Below are 23060 nucleotides of genomic sequence, written 5' to 3' on the forward strand. Positions count from 1 at the left end.
TGTGTGTGTGTGTGTGTGTGTGTGTGTGTGTGTGTGTGTGTGTGTGTAGTTCTCTGCAATTTTATCACAGGTGTGGAGGAGTGTCACCACCACCACAACCAGAATATAGAACTGCTTCATCAACCCAAGCTTCCCTTGTGCTATCCCTTTATAGCTAAGGCCTCTCTCCTTCCCGTTTGGCAACCAGTGATTTGTTCTCCATCTCTGTAATTTTGTTCCTTCAAGAATGTTACATAAATAAAAAGTCAGGCAGTATGTAACCTTTTGAGACTGGTTTCTTTCCTCCACAAAATTCCTGATGCATCTATCTGGCATTCACCCTTTCTCTGGCTGAGGAGTGGTCCACAGTATGGACGTAGCAATAAGCAACAATTTGTTCAACTGTTCCCCAAGGAAGGACATTTGGATTATTTCCAGTTTGGGAATACTGTGAATAAAGCTACGAGTATGCATGGGCAAGTTTTTGTATAAACATAAATTTTCATTTTTTCTGGAATAAATACCCACAAGCACAATTGCTAGATGATACAAAGTGCATGTTTCGTTTTCAGGAAACTCACACTCGGTATCCCCACGTGACTGTACTATTTTATTTTTATTTATTTTTAAAGTATATGTTAAACTGGGGCTCCTGCGTGGCTCAGTGGGTTAAGCATCCCACTCTTGGTTTCAGCTCAGGTCATGATCTCAGGGTCATAAGATCAAGCCCCACATCGGGCTCAAGGCTCAGCAGGGAGTTTGCTTAGGTTTCTTTCTCTCCCTCTCCCTGTCCCTCCCCCCTCAAATAAATAAATAAATCTTAAAAAAATAAAGTATATGTTAAACAAGAAAACTCCTTTGTGAGTTCAACATTAACTAATATCTATTATGCATATTTTAAGATTTAATTCAATGATTTCTTCTGCTATCTGACAGAGTACAAAATTCATCTTATATCAGATCTACCTTTAACTTAAAATTCAGCCAGTGGTGGAGGAGAATGTAAACCTCTTCATGTCCCTTCTCTTGAATACATTTTATGGGGTGTCTCTTTACTGATATCATCTTATAAAAACAAGACAATCGCCACTGCATTCAAAAACGTGTTTCTCTCCTTCTTATTTCCAGGTGGAGAATCTAAAGCAAAGTGAAACCAAATTTTCTTTCCCCTAATATCCTATAGTTTAAGAGCAGAAAAAAACAAGCTCTTACTGGGTGGACTCAAAAGGTACACTTAAAAAAACTTGATTTTTCTCTTTTCTTTTACCTCATGTAGACAGACCAAAAGATCAAATCACAGAAACGTCTTTTTCTAAAAAAAAAAAAAGAATCAGAAAGTGCTTAGAAGCAGGTGGCATTCTCTATAAAAGAGCAAAGAGAAACAAGGGCAGGTGGAGCCACAGGACCTCAGGGGCTGCAGGAGGAAAGGGGGTGCCTGAGCTCAGCTGCAGAGCTTAGGAGTCAATGGACAAGTATCTGTTGAGAACTCACTACCCGCCCGACACTGTGCTGGCTGGAGAGATGGGAGGACATAGGCTGAGAAGAATAATGCTCTCCACGCACTTCCTGTCCAGCTGGGCGCCACGTGGTTCCCCCATGAAGAGAAAGGAGATGGACATAGGCCAGCATATGCTTAGTGACAATAGCCCGCATGTGCATTGACCGCGGGCCAAACGCTGGGCAGAGAGCTTTGCATATTACTTGTTCAACTGTCCCCACAGCCCTGTGAGGGGCCTATCCTCATTCCCATTTGACAGATGAGGACACTGAGGCTCGGGGCGTTGGTTAAAATACAACATGTCCTTTGCCACAGTCTGATTTTCCATGGTCACTGAAAATGTCTCTCATCTATGTTATCTTTCCTGCCCCCGAGGCCCCCTCCCTAGGAATGTGCAGCCTGAGCTGGGGGATGGCTGTAGGCCACAATCTCCTTCGACCTGATGTGACTTGTGGCCAAAGTCTTTTTTTTTTTTTAATTTTTAATTTTTTTTGAAGATTTTATTTATTTGACAGAGAAATAGAGCCAGAGAGCACAAGCAGAGGGAATGGCAGGGGGAGAGGGAGAAGCAGGCTCTGCACTGAGCAGGGAGCCCAACGAGGGGCTCGGTCCCAGGACCCCGGGATCATGACTGGAGCCGAAGGCAGATGCTTAACCATCTGAGCCACTCAGGTGCCCCAAAGTCTTCTTTGACTGAGACTTATTTCATCTTGGCCACTGTATACTGAACTCACCTGAGCTCCAGAAAGCGGGAAGAAGGGCCCTTTTCCATTCCAGAGAACGTGATCACCTTCGCTATTGTTTTCCATCTTTATTTGGGACACAGAACTCCCTTCTTCAACATTTTACACTGGAAAAAAAAAAAGGACAAACAGGGATTGTTTTGGTTGAAGAAGAAGGTAGAGGAAAGGGGCACCTGGGTGGCTCAGTCGATTGAGTGTCTGCCTTCGGCTCAGGTCATGATCCTCAGGGTCCTGGGATCGAGCCCCACGTCGGGCTCCCTGCTCGGCGGGAAGCCTGCTTCTCCCTCTCCCACGCCCCCTGCTTGTGTTTCCTCTCTCGTGGTCTCTTAAATAAATATTTTTTTAAAAAGAAGGTAGAGGAGGGGTCAAGGTCCCACCTGTTCTCACCACTTTCCTTCCCTGGAGGCATCTGAGAGGCTTATCTCTGAGCAGTTACTGCTCAAAGCCCAGCTGACTCCTACCTCGTCTCTGAACCTAAGAGGCACAGAAGTATCATCCTGTTTTGGCCACAGCTGGATGAAAGCCCTGGTGAGACACTGGAAGTGGCACCCAGGGGTGCAGATGAAGGAGGCACTCCGCACCTGCTTGCCCACTTGGAATGTTCTGGTGCCCATAGTCCTGCCGCACCTGCTCCACACCTGCTCGCTCACTCCAGGCTTCCAAAACTATAGCATGTATGTTAACAAGCAGGTATTTTCCAAGCAGTAAAAAGTTGAAGCTAATGCCAGTCATTTGCATCTAAATCTAATAAAGAATCTACGTTTTTAAGGGCTGGGAGACAGAAGAAAACACAAAGAAGAAAAAGATTGTCCAAACTGGGAAACCAAGGTGCTAAAAAAAAAAAAATAAATAATAATAATCTCTCTACTTCACAGCTTTGCTGAGATCCAACCTTGAGGGTGGGGTTTGTGGCCAGAAACTTCCTGCTGATTTGAGCAGATGAAATCCTGTGGTAGCTCAAGGTATTACAGCAGCAGGACAAAGCATTTGCTTGGATTCTTGTACAGGATTTTAAATAGAAAACAGAATGCCTGTGTCCAGATTTGAGAATTTTGTATGGAACATGAGGTCATTTAGCTGCTCTTTAAAACAAGCAAACCTTTCAAGGGATATTTTATTGCTTCCAAAATGATTTTTTATTCCTTGGAGGCTTTTTTTCCTTGGCACTGTGGGGTTTTCTTTTGGGTTCTTAGGTTAAAAGAATATGATAAATATACTCAGCGTTTATAAAAAAAACAAACAAGCTCAAAATTCTACATTTTCAAGAGAGAGAACTTTTACCCTTGTGTTTCTGATGTGAGTCTTTGATACTCTGCCAGGATTTGATTTCGAGCCATTAATCCATTAGGGTGATATAAAAATCTCCATCCTCTGTTCCATGACCCACAGCTAGAGGCATTCACCAGAAAAACTAACAGTACAGATGATGTTTCACAGAGCCCACGGGTGGATTTCAGGGTCAGAGATTTCCAAAAGAGGAAAATTTCCTAGAGAGTTTCTATGTAAAGATTCAGAGCCAGGGCCTCTCTTTTGACGATTCTGAACCACTCACCCTCCATATGGGAGAAGTGGGAGATGAAAACATGATGTCATACTGAGCCCACGTGCCCACCTCCCCAAACCCTTTCAATTAACAGGATATATATTTTAAAAAATAAGTAATACTTGGGGTGCCTGTGTGGCTCAGTTGGTTGAGTGACTGCCTTCGGCTCAGGTCATGATCCCGGAGTCCTGGGATGGAGTCCCGCATCGGGCTCCCCGCTCAGCAGGGAGTCGGCTTCTCCCTCTGCCCCTCCCCCCTCACGCGCTCTCTCTCTCTCTCTCTCTCTCTCTCTCTCTCTCTCTCAAATAAATAATAAAATCTTTAAAAAAAATAAGTAATACAGCCATGCTAGAAGGCAAGAGTTACCATGACGTGGAGGACGTGTTGCGGACCGCCCAGAAGGCAGAAAGAAGACAGGACTGGACTACAGAGGACACTGCTGGAGATGGTTGCCACAGGGGTGGGTGGGAGCTGTTCTGGCCAGTGCTCTCAGCTCAGAGATGCTGGGTTCCCCATGTGGGGACAGGGACACACAACTGGGAGGACACATCAGTCCACACTCCACTGACAATCATGTGGCAGAACGGATCGACACTTTATTTTTTTATCTTTTTTTTTTTAAGATTTATTTATTTGAGAGAGAGAGAGAGAGAGAGAGAGAGAGAGAGAGCGCACGCATGAGCGGGGGAGGGGCAGAGGGAGAGGGAGAAGCAGACTCCCCACCAAGCAGGGAGCCCGATGTGGGACTCGATCCCAGGACCCCAGGATCATGACCTGAGCCGAAGGCAGATGCTTAACCGACTGAGCCACCCAGGCGCCCCCAGGATCAACACTTTAAAGGTGCATGATTTTCAATCAGGAAATTCCCATTCTAGATATTGTCCCCAGAAAAATAGTTGTACACATGTAAAAAGAGTATGAACAATATGTCCTTAAGAGAGTGATTGATTTATGATATAATTGTGTGACATATTCATAACAGTGGGGAAAAAACTGTACTGAATGTAAATATCATGTATGAGCATGTAGAAGCATGATAATGTGTTTTTAAAAAGCTTTAAGGGGTGTCTGGGTGGCTCAGTCGTTTGAGCGTCTGCCTTCGGCTCAGGTCATGATCCCAGGGTCTTAGGATTGAATCCTGAGTTGGGAATCTCTGCTCAGCGGGGAGCCTGGTTCTCCCTCTCCCTCTGCGGTTACCCTGCTTGTGCTCTTTCTCTCAAATAAATAAATAAATAAAACCTTTTGAAAAAAGGTAGTAGAACCATCCAAAAATCTGATGCCACTTATATTTAAAAAAATTTCAATGGGTAGTTTTCTAAATGTAGATCTATAAATATGTATTTATATAAATGGACATAAAATTGTCTGTAAGGATGTATATCAAACTAAAAGGATGTTAGCCATGATTGCCTTCTTCTACATATTTCTATAGAGTTTGGACTTTTTTTTTTAAGATTTTATTTATCGGACAGAGAGAGAGAGCACAAGCAGGGGGAGCGGCAGAGGGAGAGGGAGAAGCAGACTCCCCGCTGAGCAGGGAGCCCGATGTGGGGCTCAATCCAGGGACCCTGGGATCATGACCTGAGCCGAAGGCAGACGCTTAACCCACTGAGCCACCCAGGCACTCCAAGTTTGAGCTTTGAAAACAGATTAGAATACACTCATGTATTGTGCAAATTTTTTTTAAAATTAAAGTTTTTAATAGTATGGAGTTTCCTCAGAAACTTAAAAACAGAAGTACCCTACAATCCAGTAATTGCACTACTGGGTCTTTATCCCCAAAACACAAAACTACTAATTCAAAGGGATACCTCCCCCCATGTTGATTGCAGCATTATCTACAGTAGACAAATTATGGAAGCAGCCCCAAGTGTCCATCAGTTGATGAATGGGTAAAGAAGAGGTGGTGCGTATCTACAGTGGAATATTACTCAGCCATAAAAAAAGAGTGAAAACTCACCATTTCAGTTTGGAAATCAGTGGAAGCATGATGATTACAAACACCATGGAGGGGAGTCTCCACCACCTTCTTATAGCCTGGGGAAGGCAGAAGCCCTCGCTCAACCTTTGCTGCGCTGGGGCCCCAGTTTTCTCTGTGGTGTGTGGCTGGGGTAAAATGGTAAAGTTATGTCAAAGTTCTCTGCCTTGCTAGGCTGCCCTTTTCCCCATCCTCTGGCTACAGAGAGCAGGCTTTGTTTGGGCCTCTGTGTGTCTGTCCCTGCGAGCTTTTCCTGGCAGGATGGCATCTTCAGCTCCGAGAGAGAGATGCAGGAGGGCAGGAAAAAAACCCAGTTAATCCAATGCCAAGTTGTTCTGGGGGATCCCTGCTGCCCAGAGACTGTCCACCTCCTCTCGTCACCTTTCAGAGTCTTTTATCTTTGTTTTATATATAATGTCTAGAGTTTTTAGTTGTATTTAGTGGGAAGGATAGAGAAAGGCATGTCTGTTCCAGCTTCCTACACATGGAAGTCCACTTATTCCTTTTAAAGTGTTCTCTATTTTGGGGCACCTGGGTGGCTTCATCAGTTGAGCGTCTGCCCTTGGCTCAGGTCATGGTCCCAGGGTCCTGGGATCGAGCCCCACGTCGGGCTCCCTGCTCAGCGGGGAGCCTGCTTCTCCCTCTCTCAAATAAATGAATAAAATCTTTAAAAAAAAGTTCTTGATTTTGATTTAATTTACAAAATAATACCTGTTTACCCTGACAAGTGAAACGATAAAAAGAAGCATAGAGAAAACCTAAATAATATGCATACACCCTCCACCTCTGCTGCTTCTCTGTTGTCACCCCCGCTGCGAGGTAACCACGGTTCGTCACCTGGTGTGCTCTCATCACCCGCTCCTCCACGTTAATGCAGACGTACTAAAAAACATAAACAGGCACTTTATCTTCGGTTCTGTTTCTGCAAAACTGTCTTTTCTCCTTGTCCCAAATAAGCAAGCTTTGCCTTGTGTTTCAGTTTGGAAACTACTGGAAGCGCTATGGTGACAAACACCGTGGAGGGGGTGAACTGCGATCGCACACAGCCGAAGGCGCCCGCTCTTTGCCTGTGCCAGAGAAGAAAAGACAAAAGGCAACGAACAAGTAGTGATTTTTTTTTTTCTGAGCGTTTGTATCTATCTGAAGTAACTTAGAGCCTGTTGTGTTCCTCTGCACTTGGAATCCGACCCCAGGACATATTAACAAAGGGGAGCCTGGGGGCCAGGAGGTGCTGCCCTGAGCGTGGGGAGCCCCCTCCCACTGCTACACCGGGCCTGGGGCCGGGGTGGGGGGCGCATGTGCTCACAGAAGGAAAATCCGCCCCCCCCCCCCGGCAGCTCCTCCTCCCACCTCCAGACCACTGCCCAGCCAGAGGGACACTGGGGGTGGAGGGGTAGTTCCAGCACCTCTGCTTTGGGGAATGAAGCTGAGCAGGTGCAGGACATAAGATGATGACCTTCCTCCCCACCCCCCAACATGTGACAGGGGTCCTGACCCTTCCAAGGGAAATGGAACCTTCTTCATAGAGGTAGTTCTGCTCAGTGCAGTGAAAATTGCTCTTCTAAGACCCTTGTGTGTTCTGGAAAGAAGGACGTCTATTTGCCAGACCCCCAGGTCCGCTTGCTCCGCAGGGGTTCTCAGGTGGGAGCCAAGCCAGTCCTCTTGCCTCTAAGAAGCAGCCACAGTGCTCTCTTTCCCCTACTTTTTCCTTTTTTTTCCTTTTTCAAGTCACACAGTCCATGTCAGGTCTGGCCAGGAGAACGGGGGCTGAGCGAACCTTGTCGGTTCATCTCATTTCGAGAGCAGTTAAAGGCTCAGACTCTATCATCACACTGCCTAGGATCCAGGCCAGGCTCCAAGCCTTGCAAACTGGCACCCTGGGCAAGCGGCATCCCCTCTCCCTTCCTTGCTTTACTTCTCTGGAAAAGACCTAAGAAACGCAGGCCTGGGGCGCCTGGGTGGCTCAGTCAGTTGAGCGTCTGCCTTCGGCTCAGGTCATGATCTCAGGGTCCTGGGATCAAGTCCCGCATCGGTCTCCTTGTTCAGCAGGTAACCTGCTTCTCCCTGTACCCCTGCTGCTCCCCCTGCTTGTGCTCGCTCTCTCTGACCAATAAAAAATAAATAAAAATCTTTAATGAAAAAAAAAGAGAGAAAGAAACGCAGGCCTGATGCGAGGATTAAATACATTAGGACAAGGCGGGGCACATGACAAGCATTCCTAACTTATCAGCTGGTGATAATTGCTTGATTTCCCAACACCAGGGCTTTTCACGAACACACACAGAGATGCAGGTGCCCACAAGCTCCCTGGGCTTCCTCACTCTCCTTTGGTAAGTTTTGGACAGAGGGAACAGGAAGCTAGACCTGTTAGTGACCCTGGGGAAAGGGCGGGGAGCGAGATCTCGGGACAGCGAGGCTGAGCGGGACGGAGGAGGAGATGGACGGACAGCTGGACCGCTGCATCTAAGTAAGGACGAGGGCAGAGTAGTATGTAGGGAAAGTCAGGGTTGTTCCAGAGATGGAAAATGCCTGGCAGACAGCGTTCTGTTTCCAGCACCGCGCACACACTGTCTGTCCTCTGCCATGGAATTTGGGAAGGTGCTGGAGGAAGGCGTTCCTCCCCACGGACGGCAGGGGGGTGTGAGATTGTCTCCTTCAGAACCCGAGGAGCAAGGTGCTTCTCCCCTCGGCGCTGTGAAGGAAAGCAGTCCCTCCACATCACCGTGTCCACGTTCGCTCGCAAATTTAGGATGGCCCGGAGATGTCACACTTCTCCCCAGGTCCGCCACTCCTGTCCAAAGCCGATTTCATCAACATTGTTTTTCCGTTTTGTGTTTCTGAGTGTTGACTTCTTCATTGACTTGATGATCCTCCCCCGCCTCCTTTAAATACAGCCAGGTTAACTGGGCGGACTGGTGGAAGCTAGGCTCAAAATAGGAGCAATTAAATTCATTAGACCTTGGGGGGATGAATTAAAGTCATTTTTTCTCCCAAGAAACAGTACAACGGCTTGAAACCTGCTTCACAGCTACATTCCAGTGCCTTCAATATTATGAGATAAGACGGGCACTCAATTCTACAGAACTATTTATGCCTCACCATCCTAAAGCAAGGATCTTCTGTTGCTGAACCCATTCCAGGGATGTGTATGGATTTGAATAATGAATAGGGAGCTTCCCTTAGGAACGGAGTCTCTGTCACAGAAATACTTCATTGCTTAGAAATAGCCAGCTGGGACTAGGCCACGATACCCCATTTATCCCAAGGCCCGTGTTGTAGGGAAGGAGTGACAGCCATTCCCCACCAGGCACTTCACGTGCAATATTATATCTTGAAAGAGGGCGGGGCATTTCTTACCAATTTTACCTGCATACGAGTTTTCTCAAGTACAGGAGATATCAGCATTGTAGATGAACAGAGCAAGAAGCTGAGGCTCTATGTTCATTCCCGAGTAATTATAAACACCACTTCTGAATTCATCTGTATAATAACCTGAATACTCATTGACCACATTAGCGGATTGTGTTCTTCTTTTTCTTCTTTTCTTCTTCTTCTTCTTCTTCTCCATCTTTTTTTTTTTTAAGTAGCCTTCAGGCCCAGCAACAGACCCAGCGCAGGGCTTGAACTCACGACCCTGAGACCCAGACCTAAGCAAGATCAAGAGCCCAATGCTTAACCGACTGAGCCGCCCAGGTGCCCCTGGATTGTGTTCTTCTGGTTTCATAAAGTCCTTTCTGTTATTCTTGGACAAGCCCTTACTTTTGTGTGTTTCAGTGCTGTTACAGTGAGAACACTCCTCCATGGCTCTTCTCTCCAACCACGATCAAGTCTCCTAATCACGGGAAAATTCACTTTTTATCTACAGGGTCACCTCTAGGTCCCCAAGGAACAAACAAAGATTCTCAAATAGAAATGCGGAGCTGCCTTCCGGGACCCTGGTGGATCCCCTCTGCCACTGCTCTACATTTCACTTTGAAAAGCCAATTTTCACTGTGTAATATGGTTAAAAAAAAAAAAAAAGACACTAGCCATACTAGAGATACCGCTGAGCCCAGCACAGTCTGGTACATCGGAGACAGCGTTTCTCCAATTGTGGTCCACACATCCCCAACACCCAAAGGATCCCCTGGAGAGTTTGCTAAAAATGCAGACTGCTGGGCACCGTCCCAGATTTATTTGTGCAACATCTCTGTGCATGGGGCCTGGGGAAATGCATTTTTAACTAGCTTCCCAAGTGATTCTGCAGCTAACAGTTAAAGAGTTCAAGATTCACTGAAATGGTTGGTCCTTTCTAGCCACCCAAAAGTGACAGTTTGACAAGCTCTTGGAGAAAAACATCTGTTCTATTTTAATAGGGATGGGAAGAAAGGCATAAGTAATTATTGAGTGTGTAAAATGTGCCAGAAACAGCGCTAGTTAAAAGTAAATGTGTTTTCAGGGTGCCTGGGTGGTGCCCTCAGTTGAGTGTCGGACTCCTGGTTTTGGCTCAGGTCGGGATTTCAGGGTCTTGAGACTGAGTCCCTCTTCTGAGGCTCTGCGCTCAGTGGGGAGTCTGCTTAAGATTCTCTCCCTCTCCCCCAACCAACGTGTGCACGTGCATGTGCTGTCTCTCAAATAAAATCTTTTTATAAAAAGAAAACAAGTGTGTTTTGTTTAAGCACTACAAATCCTTGTTGAGGTGATCCGTTTACAGTCAAAAACACGAGGAGCCGGGATGCATGCTCAAAGTTCTAGAATTTGATCACTCCGACAGCTGGGAGCTGGCTCTGCAGAAGCACAGTCCGGGAAATGGAGAGATGCATTACCCGGAGAGACCTTATGGTGGCGCACAGGGGGCACTGAGCCTCTGGGATGCCTCATCCTTTTGAGGACCAGTCTAAGCTCCCGGTGGGTAGGTGCTTTATGAAATGGCCTTTTTGTCCTACATGTGTCTGATGAGAAACACAGACGGAAGACACGGCATATTTTGGGGAGTATATTATTAAGACTGTCATCAGTTTTTTTTAAAGATTTATTTATTTATTTGAGAGAGAAAGACAGCACGAGTGAGGGAGAGGGAGAGAGAATCCTCAAGCCGATTCCCCACTGAGCGCGGAGCTGGATGTAGGTCTCAATCTCAGGATCCTGAGATCATAACCTGAGCCGAAACCAAGAGTCAGATGCCCAACCGATGGTGCCACCCAGGCGCCCTCATCAGTAAAGTTTTTTAAGCAAGCATCTCACCCACCATTTACTGACAATGTGCGCTGGGCTTTATGCTCAGCTCAGTTTCAGAATTTATTCTTCAAAATGGCCTATGGGGTAGATGCTATTAGTTCTATGTTTTAGTGAAGGAACAGAAACATTCCTCAGTGCGAAACCCGCGTACGCTTACACAGCTGGCGTGCTGCAGAGGCTGGGGTGTCTGTTGGGCTCCAAAGTCCACTGCAGTCCTAAGAACTAGGATCAGTGCAACAAAGTTCAGCTTCTGCTGTGATACTCGAGTAGAGGTCTGGTGCTGTTGTACGTTTACAGAAAACCTTCTGTCTCTTTATTGTTAAATGATAGTTTTGCGTAGCTATGGATCTCTCCTGTTGAACATTCTCTGTCTTGCTCTCTTTTCACAGACAAGCCAATCCTCCTCTCTCCAGATGCATCCAGCCTCTTCAGTGCCCATTTAATTTAAGGGGAGGAGACATTATCTGGTTGTGGATGAGCGTTGTGTTGGGTTTTCCATGTACGTGCTAGAGTTTCTACTAGCCTGTGTCATTTGTAAGATATGCCAGTAAGAGTTGTGTACATGGGTATTGATTATACATAATAAGTTCACCTCATCTATTAAGACTTCTGAGGGGCACCTGGGTGGCTCAGTCAGTTAAGCGTCCGCCTTCGGCTCAGATCATGATCCCAGGGTCCTGGGATCAAGTCCCGTGTCGGGCTCCCTGCTGAGCGGGGAGCCTGCTTCTCCCTCTGCCCCTCGCCCTGCTCACGCTCTCTCTCTTGCTCTCTCTTTCTCTCGAATAAATAAATAAAATCTTTAAGAAAAAAAAAAGACTTCTGCTATGTGGGCCCAGGAACATTTCTGGTCCCCCACCCAACATACCATACACAGGGCAATTCTTACTCTAACAGAGGACTAGTCAAATGCTCCAAGTAAGAAACGTTAAACTTTCCTGCTACGGAGAAATAATTTAACTTTTCTACTCACTTATAGCCCAACGACATCTACTGGGAGATAATTCTCCCTGGGGTCTCTCAAAATGCTGCATGCCTTGTGAAAAGAGGCACCAGCTGCCTCTGTTCTGGACATAGCTTTTCAAGGATGTTTGTACAGGGAACAGCCTTGGAGAACAGAGATCCTGTCTCCCTCCAGAGCAAAGAGCAGGCATGTTTCTCGCACCGTGTATAAAACATTGGGCTTTCTTAAGCTCAGGGTTCCTCTCTTGTAATGCAACTCACTGCACATGGAGGGGTCATCGGGCCTTCTTGGAATTGTCCTGTGGGGCTTGGGCCTCAAAGACCTGACACAGGAAAATGCTGATACTCAAGGACCTGACACAGGAAAATGCTGCCAGTAGTGAGGTTCTGGGTCTCTGCCCCACGAGTGTGGTGTCCTTTGCCAAGATCCGTTAAGCGATGGCAGGCTAACTTGTTAAGCTTGCAAGTGGTGTGAAATCTCAGACCCTTCACAGTTCTTGACAACAGTAAGGGCACTATGACTGTTTTGAACGTTGCTAACCGCCGTCTGTCAAGCACCTAGTGTGAGTCAGCGCACCAGACTCTCTTCTAGTAACGGACCATGTGATTTCATCGGGTCCTCACCAGATTGTTGTTTCCGAGAACACTGACAACGAGCATATTCTGACTTTTGTTCTAATATCCACCCTCTCTGACCCAGCGAGCAAGTCCTCCCTCCCACTCACCTTAGGGGTGAGCCTATCCCCTTTGCGGATGATCAGCTTTTGAACTATTCTAAACTAACGGGGCTGCGGGGTGCCTGGGTGGCTCAGTCGGTGAAGCGTCTGCCTTTGGCTCAGGTCATGATCCCAGGGTCCTGGGATTGAGTCCCGCATCGGGCTCCTTGCTCAGCGGGGAGTCTGCTTCTCCCTCTCCCTCTGCTGCTCCCCCTGCTTGTGCTCTCTCTCTCTCTGACAAATGAATAAAATAAAATCTTTTAAAAAGATAATAAAGCCATAGTGAAAGACAGGCTCTCCTCCTCCAAATGTTAACGTATGTTGAATCGATGCATATTTATCACGATGGACACTGGACACAACTAAAGCAGGGTCTGGAGTTCCCTGTGGTGCAGTAGATCGCCCTGTTAGTGCTGGACCATGGGGAAGTCCTGGGGGATGGAGAGCTATAGCAGCTGATCCTGGGAGCACTCAGTGGGCTCAGAGCAATAGCTACTTATCAACTGGTACGGAAGTATTTTACTATGCTAATAAGCAGTACATCACAGAGGGATGGCAAGACAGCCATTGGACCGAGAGGACCCCGAAAGCCACCCTCCCTCAAGACTTTTCTCGATGAGTAGACTACACATTCCCTGTCCGTGGAAGCTAGCTTGGGTTTGGATCTCAGTTACCTGCAGTCAGAAGCATCCTCCGAAGCATGAAGTAACTAGTCCAGGAACTCAGAGCACATAAACGCCCACGCTAGAATTGAAAGTCAAGTCCCTCTGGCTTCAACGCCCCCTGCTCTTTCCGCTGCACCACGGTGCTCCCAAGGATCAAATGAATATGAAAAAGTTATTTGCAAAACCGTAAAGGCCATGTTCAAATTTTAGTCACTGAGACTAAGAGCTCCCAGAAAAACACAAAGAGGACACTGTTACCTTCCTGTATCTCACTGAGCGTTCTCCCCACCCCTACTAGGAACATCTAGCTTAATAACAATACCATCATAGAGAGAGGAAAATATATTAAAATATATCTGATGTTCGGATTATCTTCTGAGCTGACTGGTTATTATTTTCTTCATCTGACAGCTGAAGTCAAACCAGATGACCAGAAACCCATTCCAGGAAAGGCCTCTCACATTATCGCCATCTTGAGAGCTACACAGGAGCAAGTTCTGGATTCATCCCAGGAATATTTTGAACACTGTCATCAGCATGTCCACTTTATCATAACACCTCCTAGATGCCTGTACAGGGAGAATTTGCTTCTTTTTCATCTCACGGTCATGCCAAAGTCCAAAAATTAACCACTCTTCCAGGAAAAAGAAAACACTAGAGCTCTTCATATTTCTTTGCCCAATCAGGAATCCATGTGAATGAAGATGATACATTTGCATCGAGTTTAATTAATGGCCTCTGACAGTGTTTTCTGGTAATCTAATCTATACGCCTTTAAAAAACAAATTGTTCATTTTTTTTGGTAGGTGACATCAAGTAAAAGTTTGCTTTCAAAATGAGAAAAACCTTGGCTACTGAAGTTTACCAACTTAGATTTGCTTTTTTGTTTGTTTGTTTGTTTATTTATTTGACAGAGAGAGACACAGCGAGAGAGGGAACACAAGCAGGGGGAGTGGGAGAGGGAGAAGCAGACTCCCCGCTGAGCAGGGAGCCTGATGTAAGACTCGATCCCAGGACCCTGGGATCATGACCTGAGCCGAAGGCAGACGCTTAACGACTGAGCCACCCAGGCGCCCCTAGATTTGCTTTTTACATACGTTACAGGAAAATAAAAATGACTGGCTGTGGTATAATTAGAAATACAACTCTGGAAAGTGAAGCGATGGGTAAATTCTTTCCTTCCTGACCATTTTACCACTCGGAGAATAAGGTCAGTTCATAAATGCAGGTGATATGCAGGTATCTCTTGGGTATGCCTAAATATTTGAACGTTTGGAATTACAGCTCCTTTAATTTTCAAACAGCATGCTTGGAATGACCATCCCAGGCTTCCCTACATATTTCCAAGGATTCTCAAAAGCTGACACATCTCCGGCCATCAATGGTTCAATTATTTCCTTCCACTGAATTCTTAATCTGTTTCACTCTCTCACCTGTGACAGACAGAGACCCTTCCCAAGTAACACTGCCTCATGCTGGCCATTAACAAACCTTCCAAGGCACCGCTAACAAAGCTCTGCTTCCGAGTTTACTGACCGTCTCCACACTTTAGAATACAACGCTGTCCACCACTACCTTCAACCTGTACTTTGAATATAACTCTTTCTGGAATCTAAGGCAAAAAAGTTAAACCCTTGGCAGGTGTGTCCAGCTTCCCCGGCTTTCTGCCTGCATCAAGGTCCACCCTGCTCTCACTTGTGGGAAAGAACACCCTTTATAAATATTCCACCCTACTTTAAGAATGTTCCACTCAGGGTGCCTGGGTGGCTCAGTCGGTTAAGCGTCTGCCTTCGGCTCAGGTCATGATCCCAGGGTCCTGGGATAGAGCCCCGCATCAGGCTCCTTACTCAGTAGGGAGCCTGCTTCTCCCTCTCCCTCTGCTGCTCCCCCTGCATGTGCTCTCTCTCTAATAAATAAATAAAAATCTTAAAAAAAAAAAAAAAAGAATGTTCCACTCACTACCTATAGGACTACTTACAGGAGTCAGTTCCCCTCTGGGACTCATTAGACACCTTCAGACACAAGAGCACATTTCCAAAGTCTTGAGCTGTGGCGGAAGCAGTGATATAGTAGTTCACACCTACAACAGGGTGTCTGTTGGCATGATAAATGCAGTCTATATGGAAGTTTCTGGGCCTCAACCTAAGAGTGACTATAAAGTGTAAGGAAGCTCTATATGGTATCCTACAGCTGAGAGAATTCTCAGAGGGGGAAAGACAAACATGAGAAGAGTTCGGAACTCATTGGAGAAGGTGTAGTTCAGCCCAGTTGATAGGAGAGAAGCTCACTGGTTTGCCCCAGCTGGATCTGGCTTGTAGTCACTGGGTAAGCAGGAAGCAACCCTTTGGAGTTCCGGTGGCGACAGGGGATCAGCAACTGGTGGTGTGAGTGCGCCGAGGGAGTGAGACCTCGATGGCAGCCCTCCAGCCCGAGGGTGAGCTGGGCTTGGGAGGTTTGCAGAGGGAGTTAGGGTGCCAGCGTGGGCAGGAGGCCCTGGAGGGGCTGGTTTCCACATTGAGAGGCAGGAAGCTCATTACCTACATTTCTGTGCATCTGTCTGAAATAATTTTCCCTTTGCCTGAAAAACTTCATTTAGCATTTCTTAGTTCAGGTCTGTGGGTGACAGATTTTTCTCAGAGTTGATTTATCTGGAAATTACAATTTTGCTCTCATTGTTGAAGAATATGCTTGCCTGTATAGATTTCTAGGTTGGCAACTGTTTTCTTGTAGTACTTTAAAGACGTGTCTTCCGACTTCCAACGTATCTCTTGGGAACCAGTTTGTCATTCTTCTCTGAAGGTAGTGCCTACTTTTCTAGCTTCCTTTTCTCCCCTTTTCCTTCTTTCTTTCTCCCCCTTCTGTTTTTAAAGATTCCCACTTTGTCATTTTAAGCAGCATGACTACGATGGGCCCAACTGTGGCTTCCTTTGTAGGTATCCTGTCTGGGGACTGGAGAGCCTACTGAATTTGTGGCCAAATGTATTTTATTACTTTTGGAAAATTCCTAGCCATTATCTCTTCAAACACCCCATTTCTTCTCTGCCTTGCGCTCATCTTACAGGTCCAACTGCACTCACATTAGGCCTTTTTACCATACTGCATCTGTACCTTCATCATGTCCCATATGTTCAGTCCATTTTCTTAAACATATTAATTACACTTAACACAGAGTTTGTGCCTCATAATTTCAATAACTGGGTCATCCATGAGTCTCTTTCTATTGTCTGTTTTTTCTCCTTTTGGTCTTGTTACTTGATATGCTTGGAATAATTTTTTAAATTAAATGCTGGGCATTGGGTCTAAAAAGTCGTGGAGGCTTTGGAAGACATCATATTCCTCCGGAGAAAGATTTACAGTATTCTCTACAGCAGGTAGTAGGTTAGGCTTTGGGAAAACAAAAGTGAATGAAGCAGCTAAAATCCCTGCCTTCTTGGAGTTTACATCCAGTGCGGGCACTACACGACAACAAACTAATAAATAATAAAGCAAACAGTGATAATGGATATCAAGTACATCAAGTAAGGGGGTAGAGGTTAAAGGGTGGTGCATTTATTTTTTTTTTAAGATTTTATTTATTTATTTGAGAGAGAGAGAATGAGAGATAGAGAGCACGAGAGGGAAGAGGGTCAGAGGGAGAAGCAGACTCCCCGCTGAGCAGGGAGCCCGATGTGGGACTCGATCCCAGGACTCCAGGATCATGACCTGAGCCGAAGGCAGTTGCTTAACCAACTGAGTCACCCAGGTGCCCCGGGTGGTGCATTTAGATAGAATCATCAGAGGCAATGTTTGAGCTAAGGCTGAATAAAAGTGAGGGAGAGAGACATGGAAATATTTAGGGAAAAGGTGGTCCAGGCAGAGAGAAAAACAAACACAAAGGCCCTAAGGCAGTGGAGTGTTTGACTTGGTAAAGGAATGGCTACCATGGAGTGATGAGTGGGGACAGCGGCAGATGTGAGCAGGGGCTGTACACAAGGACCCTGGAGCCTAGAGGAAGAACTGGATTTTATTCTGTGTGGGATGGATAGCCATGAAGGGTTTGGGGGAAAGGGCTGATGTAACTGGATTTCGATTTAAAAGGATCACTGTGCCTGACGTGTTTGGAACAGACAGAAGTAGCCGAGCAAGGGAGGAGAGTCGCTAGGGGGAGAGTTAGGGGCCAGAAGTGTAAGCATGTGCACCATAGCTGGTGGGGGCTTGGTCTGGAGAGGGAGTGGTGGATGTCAGGAGGAGCAGTTAACTTGGGATATATTTTTGAAGACAGACACCATGGATGCCAAGGATGGCTTTGGTAGAGGGTCTGCAGAGGTGGGCTCCCTGCCACTGGCACCAGCCCATCCAAAATAAATATTCACTTGTGCACTTAGTTCTATAGTCTTTTTCTTTAAGAGAACCTTCCCTCTCCACCAATGTGTGAGATTCATTCCCACAAAACCGGACCTGTCCCTGGGGTCTGAGAGAAAAACAAAGTGAGGGCGCCTGGGTGGCTCAGAGGGTTAAGCGTCTGCCTTCGGCTCAGGTCATGATCCCAGGGTCCTGGGATCGAGTCCCGCATCGAGCTCCCTGCTCCTTGGGAGCCTGCTTCTCCCTCTGCTTCTCTCTCTCTCTCTTTCCCTCTCTCTCTCTCCCCCTCTGTCTCTCATGAATAAATAAATAAAATCTTTAAAAAAAAAAAAGAAAAACAAAGTGAAAGGTGCTGACTCCTAGGTTTGGGCCAGAGTGACAGAAGGGATGGGAGGGCCATTTGTGAGCCACAGGACCCTGGGAAAAGAACAGTTAGGAGGGGATCTAGAATGCTATTCTGGACATACTCAGTGAAGTCGACATGCCTCTCACCGGTACTCAAGACCTCATCCTACTCACAGAGGCCTCTCCCACAGCAACCTGGGCTTCTGTTGGTGAAAATGTTCAGGTGACAATGTCTTTTCCTGTTCTTACTCTTTTTTTTTTTTAAATTATTCTTCTGTTTTGGAAATCTTACACACTCTTCAAGGTTTACTTCAAACAAAAGCTTTTCCAGAAGAGTTGGCTTCCTCCTCATGTTGCAGGGATGGAAAAATGGAAGCCCACAGCAGGCCATGGGTGATTTTTTTTTTTTCCCAATTAAACGTGGATGTTTTAGACAGAGCAAGCATCCTCCTGTTTGCCTGCTCATCCCTCCTGCCTTGGTCCCAGCCACACATTTGTGTGACCTGTGCTGGTCCTGGAGCCATCTGAGTTTGTGATGCGTGACCTCCTCAAATCACCTCGCATGTGTCTCCTGCTTAGGAGTACCCACTGGGTACTTTATAAACATCTCATAAGCCAACGGAAGGCAAAAATGCTGCGTTTTCCACACACATACGCTCGCCACCAACAGCGATTTCGCCAAGGCCTGTTTTACATATTTTCATCATATTCTGTTCTTATGCTTTTCTTATTATTTCCCTCTTTTGTTCTTTTTCCTCTGTGGCTACATTTTTTCCCCCTGATGGTAGAGGAAAAGACCTGTTACCCAACCTGACTACTGATTTTATCTGATCTGATTTGAAAGTGCTCTCTGAGTTTATTTCATTTCATGACGGAGCAAACAGTTCCTACTCATGCCACTGAGAATAGAAGGTAAACTTTATCTTTTATGAGGCTGGGGCTATGTGAAATAGGTCAGTTTATTTTACATTAGAAATGAAGACGCATGGGGCACCTGGGTGGCTCAGTCGTTAAGCGTCTGCCTTCGGCTCAGGTCATGATCCCGGGGTCCTGGGTTCGAGCCCCGCATCGGGCTCCCTGCTCAGCGGGAAGCCTGCTTCTCCCTCTCCCACTCCCCCTGCTTGTGTTCCCTCTCTCGCTGCCTCTCTCTCTGGCAAATAAATAAAATCTTAAAAAAAAAAAAGAAATGAAGACGAATGAAATAAATATTCCAATTGTGAAGTCTCTGAACGGTTTTTATGAGTACAATCTACTCCCGGGGCGCCCGGCTGGTTCCGTCCGAGGAGCAACTCTTGATCTCGGGGTCATGAGTGCGAGCTCCATGTTTGGGTGTAGAGATGACTTAAAAGTAAAATCTTTAAAAAAATAAAAAATAATAAAATCCATTCCCAAGTTTACCTCTTAGGTCAGCCCTTGAGGGGGGACAAGAATGAAGTCAATCCACCCTTTATCAGAATAATGTCTTTGAACCTATTTGCAGTGGACAAATACAAGTAGGCAGTGAAGTCCATGGGCGGCTTTCACAGAGAAGGGCTTGGCGAATCCTGATGATTCAGTGTTTGTTTGATTTAGCAGTTGGAATACATACCCCTGCCAGTTTGTTTTGTTCCCACTTAATTCCCAACTTCCCATTTCCTTTCTAATGAAAAATCAGGTCTGAAACATGGCTCACCAAACTGCCTTCGGCATGTCAAAATCTCATAATGTACCCTGATTGATGAAGTCCCTTGAATGCTGGCTATTTACTAAATAACCTCTGGGAATTGGTCGGGGGGGGGGGAGAAGTGAGGGGGGAAAATAGATCCAGGGACATTAACTGACAGGACAGACCCTTTCTTTTCAGCATGTTCTAGAACCAGAGTGAGGCTGTAACAATGATGCTTTGACTTTCCTCCGGTCTCTTTTTGGAGATTTCTTTTAGAAATTCTCTCCGAGGAAGTGTTTTGAGGTGTCTGGATGAAAAGCATTACGTAAACTCAAGGTGTCCAACTCATCTCTGGTCTGTGCCTCAGAGAGAAGGAGGGTTATTCTGTAGGCTTCACAGACAAGAGAAGAGGAGCCTTCTAACCCTACCTACCCCGCCCGCATAGCTGACTTGGGGTGGGGCGGGGGGCGGGGAATGGCTGCCCTTTCACATAGTCTCTGGGCTCTCCACTGCTTGCAGCCACGGCCAAGTGCACAGAAGGCGCCATCTATCTCTGTCCAGTAGCTCTGATACCTGTAACTTTGTCAGAAGATTCATGGGTCTGTCTATCTGTTTCTCCAGAGCTCTTATTCCAGGCACTGAAGGTAGATACATGGAAGGAAACTTTTCATGGCCAAATGACAATATAGTAAACAGTGACAAAGCCATTACTCATATTTAACCTCGTGCAGAACGGAGGGAGCCTCTTCCTGGCTCCAAGGGCCACCATCTTGGTCAGGAAGAAGGCGGCAGGTAGGGTGCTTCTCCATGAGATTCACCTGGTTCTCCTCCCTGAGGTGTGGAGAACCCACCACAGCCACCAAGGCACAGGGCACCCCCAAGATGCTGTCGATGGGGAAAACACCTGTCCCTCCCAGTGAAGACCTAAATTGCCCAATGATGGGGTCAGGGCCCAAGGGTGAAGCTGCTTATAATGCCAATTTCTGTTCACACTGGGCTAGGATGCTTCCCAGCACAATGCCTGACATTTCCAAGGGGGAGCCATGAGGACTGAGGGAGGGTTTTCTCATCTTTGCACACAAGAGGTTGCACTTCCTTCCACATTTCTTCCTTCCCGAAGTTAAAAAAAAATGTGTGTGTGTGTCTACACGCCATACATACATGCACACACATACATATTGAAATATATAGTCTATATTGGACATTGAACATAGCTGTTATGTATATTAAACACAATATGTATTGTACAAATATATATCTTCTACACATATAGACACATGCATACGTGGGTGTATTCGGAAGATCTTGATTTGCATTCCTGTCCATGGTCAGACACGTGCTTAACCTTCTTTTCTTCAACAGAGAGTAGGGTAATCAAATCAAACAAGACGATGATGCATCAAGATCCAGCTCAGCCCCTCGCAACTGTAATTCTGCTGGGAGAATTACTCCTTACCACCCTAAGACGTGCATCATATGCAATGAATGAACTCTGATCCGTGCATACACCCCAGTGCTAGTGATGGCTTATCTGGTCTATGCATCTAGAATGGTACGTGCCACTCTGAGCACCGCCCGTTCCTGTCCTCTCCCAAAAGACTGGGCCCTGGAGAGGGATGAGCTGCTTCTTCCCCGCTTAGAGGGTAGAAGTGGACAGCAGGGTGGGAAAGAGGCAACAGAAAGAATACGTACCCTCTACACTGCACGTTCTTCCCCTAACACCCCTACCCCCCGGGGGGGCTACGAAGACTCCCCGCTCAGACAGTAAAGGCACCAGCATGGAGGTGCATCTATAACATCTGAAAGTGCATTCTGGAAGCATTCCAGTCGGACTAAGAGTAAAGTATGTCAGATTCGCGGGCTCGCCTAGGGAGAGACTTAAAACCATCCATTTATACGGCAACATAAAACATACTTAACTTGATAACAGGAGCAAACGTTGTCTGTGCAGTCAAAACAATTGAATAATAAAGACCCAAAGAACGGCTTTAAACGCCAATGTATTATTAATGCTTCAACGGAGTGACGTTTTCTGCGTTTTATGCACCGGACTCTTGGCAGCCGTGCCTGGCAGTTGAGTGGATGGAACTAATGTTCACCCTAAGTAAAAAGCTCCTTGCTTCAACATGCATTATGCAGCTACTATGTGCCAAGTGCTATAGATTAAATGGCTTCATATAAATAGTGGCAGCTTAAAAATAATTAGGATGGTAATAAGAACCCTCATAGTTGTTCGCCACTCAGAGCTTTTGCTTGTCATGCATATAGACCTTTCGGCTCACTCACTCAGCCAACTGGAATTCACTTTGGCCTCCCGGTGGTGGGGGGCGGTACAGGAACCAAAAAGGATCCACAATACCCTAGACCCCAGACCCCTGAGGCTCCAGAAGAGCAAGACACTTTCCTGGTCAAGTATGGAAGAGCTCCAGGAAGAACAGATTTTTTAAATTTTTAATTAATTAATTAATTTTTAAAGATTTTATTTATTTGAGAGAAGCACAAATGGTGGGGAGGGGCAGAGATGGAGGGAGAAGCAGACTCCCTGCCAAGCAGGGAGCCCAACTGACCTGGGGCTCGAGCTCAGGACCTTGAGATCATCACCTGAGCTGAATGCAGACGCTTAACCCACTGAGCCGCCCAGGCACCCCAGAACAGATATTTGTTTTTATTTTAAAAAGCTAGAGCCAGAAACTTTGTGAAACCAAGAGAGGTCCTTTTGTCAGGTACTTGCTATCAAGAGCGCAGGCAGCCCTAAGCAATAAGGTCCAAATGATAAATAAGAAAAACGGTCTTGGGGCGCCTGGGTGGCTCAGTTGGTTAAGCGACTGCCTTCGGCTCAGGTCATGATCCTGGAGTCCCGGGATCGAGTCCTGCGTCGGGCTCCCTGCTCAGCAGGGAGTCTGCTTCTCCCTCTGACCCTCCCCCACCTCATGCTCTCTCTCTCTCATATAAATAAATAAATAAAATATTAAAAAAAAAACCAAAAAAACGGTCTTTCAGAGTCCGAGGTCTGGGAAACCAGAGACAAAGTATGCTTTTCTGCCCCCTTGAAGGACAGCCACAAGAAAAGATTCCTTTGTGGGAAGGTAAACAGACTCCTATTTGGGCAGCCACTGTGTTAAATCAAGTTGTGTTCAGACACCGTTAGTTTTAACTGCCAAAATCAAATTGAGGAACACTGTCCCAGTCCTTTATGGTGTTCTCTCGTCTCATCTCGTGCAGCTCAGGGAAAGACCCGCAGCTCAGGAGTGCATTTACTATCCTTTTTATTTGTTTATTTATTTGTTTTTTTAAACACTCGATTCCAAAGCTTTGCTAGCTAGGATGCTGCTAATCATTTTCTTGGCTTGGTAGATTTTCACAAGTATGAAAGAAAAGAAAAGAAAAGAAAAGAGAAGAGAAGAGAAGAGAAGAGAAGAGAAGAGAAAAG

The sequence above is a fragment of the Callorhinus ursinus genome, unplaced genomic scaffold, assembly GCF_003265705.2.
Source record: "Callorhinus ursinus isolate GAN/ISIS: 27379988/994484 unplaced genomic scaffold, GSC_fseal_2.0 scaffold30, whole genome shotgun sequence".
NCBI lineage: Eukaryota > Metazoa > Chordata > Mammalia > Carnivora > Otariidae > Callorhinus > Callorhinus ursinus.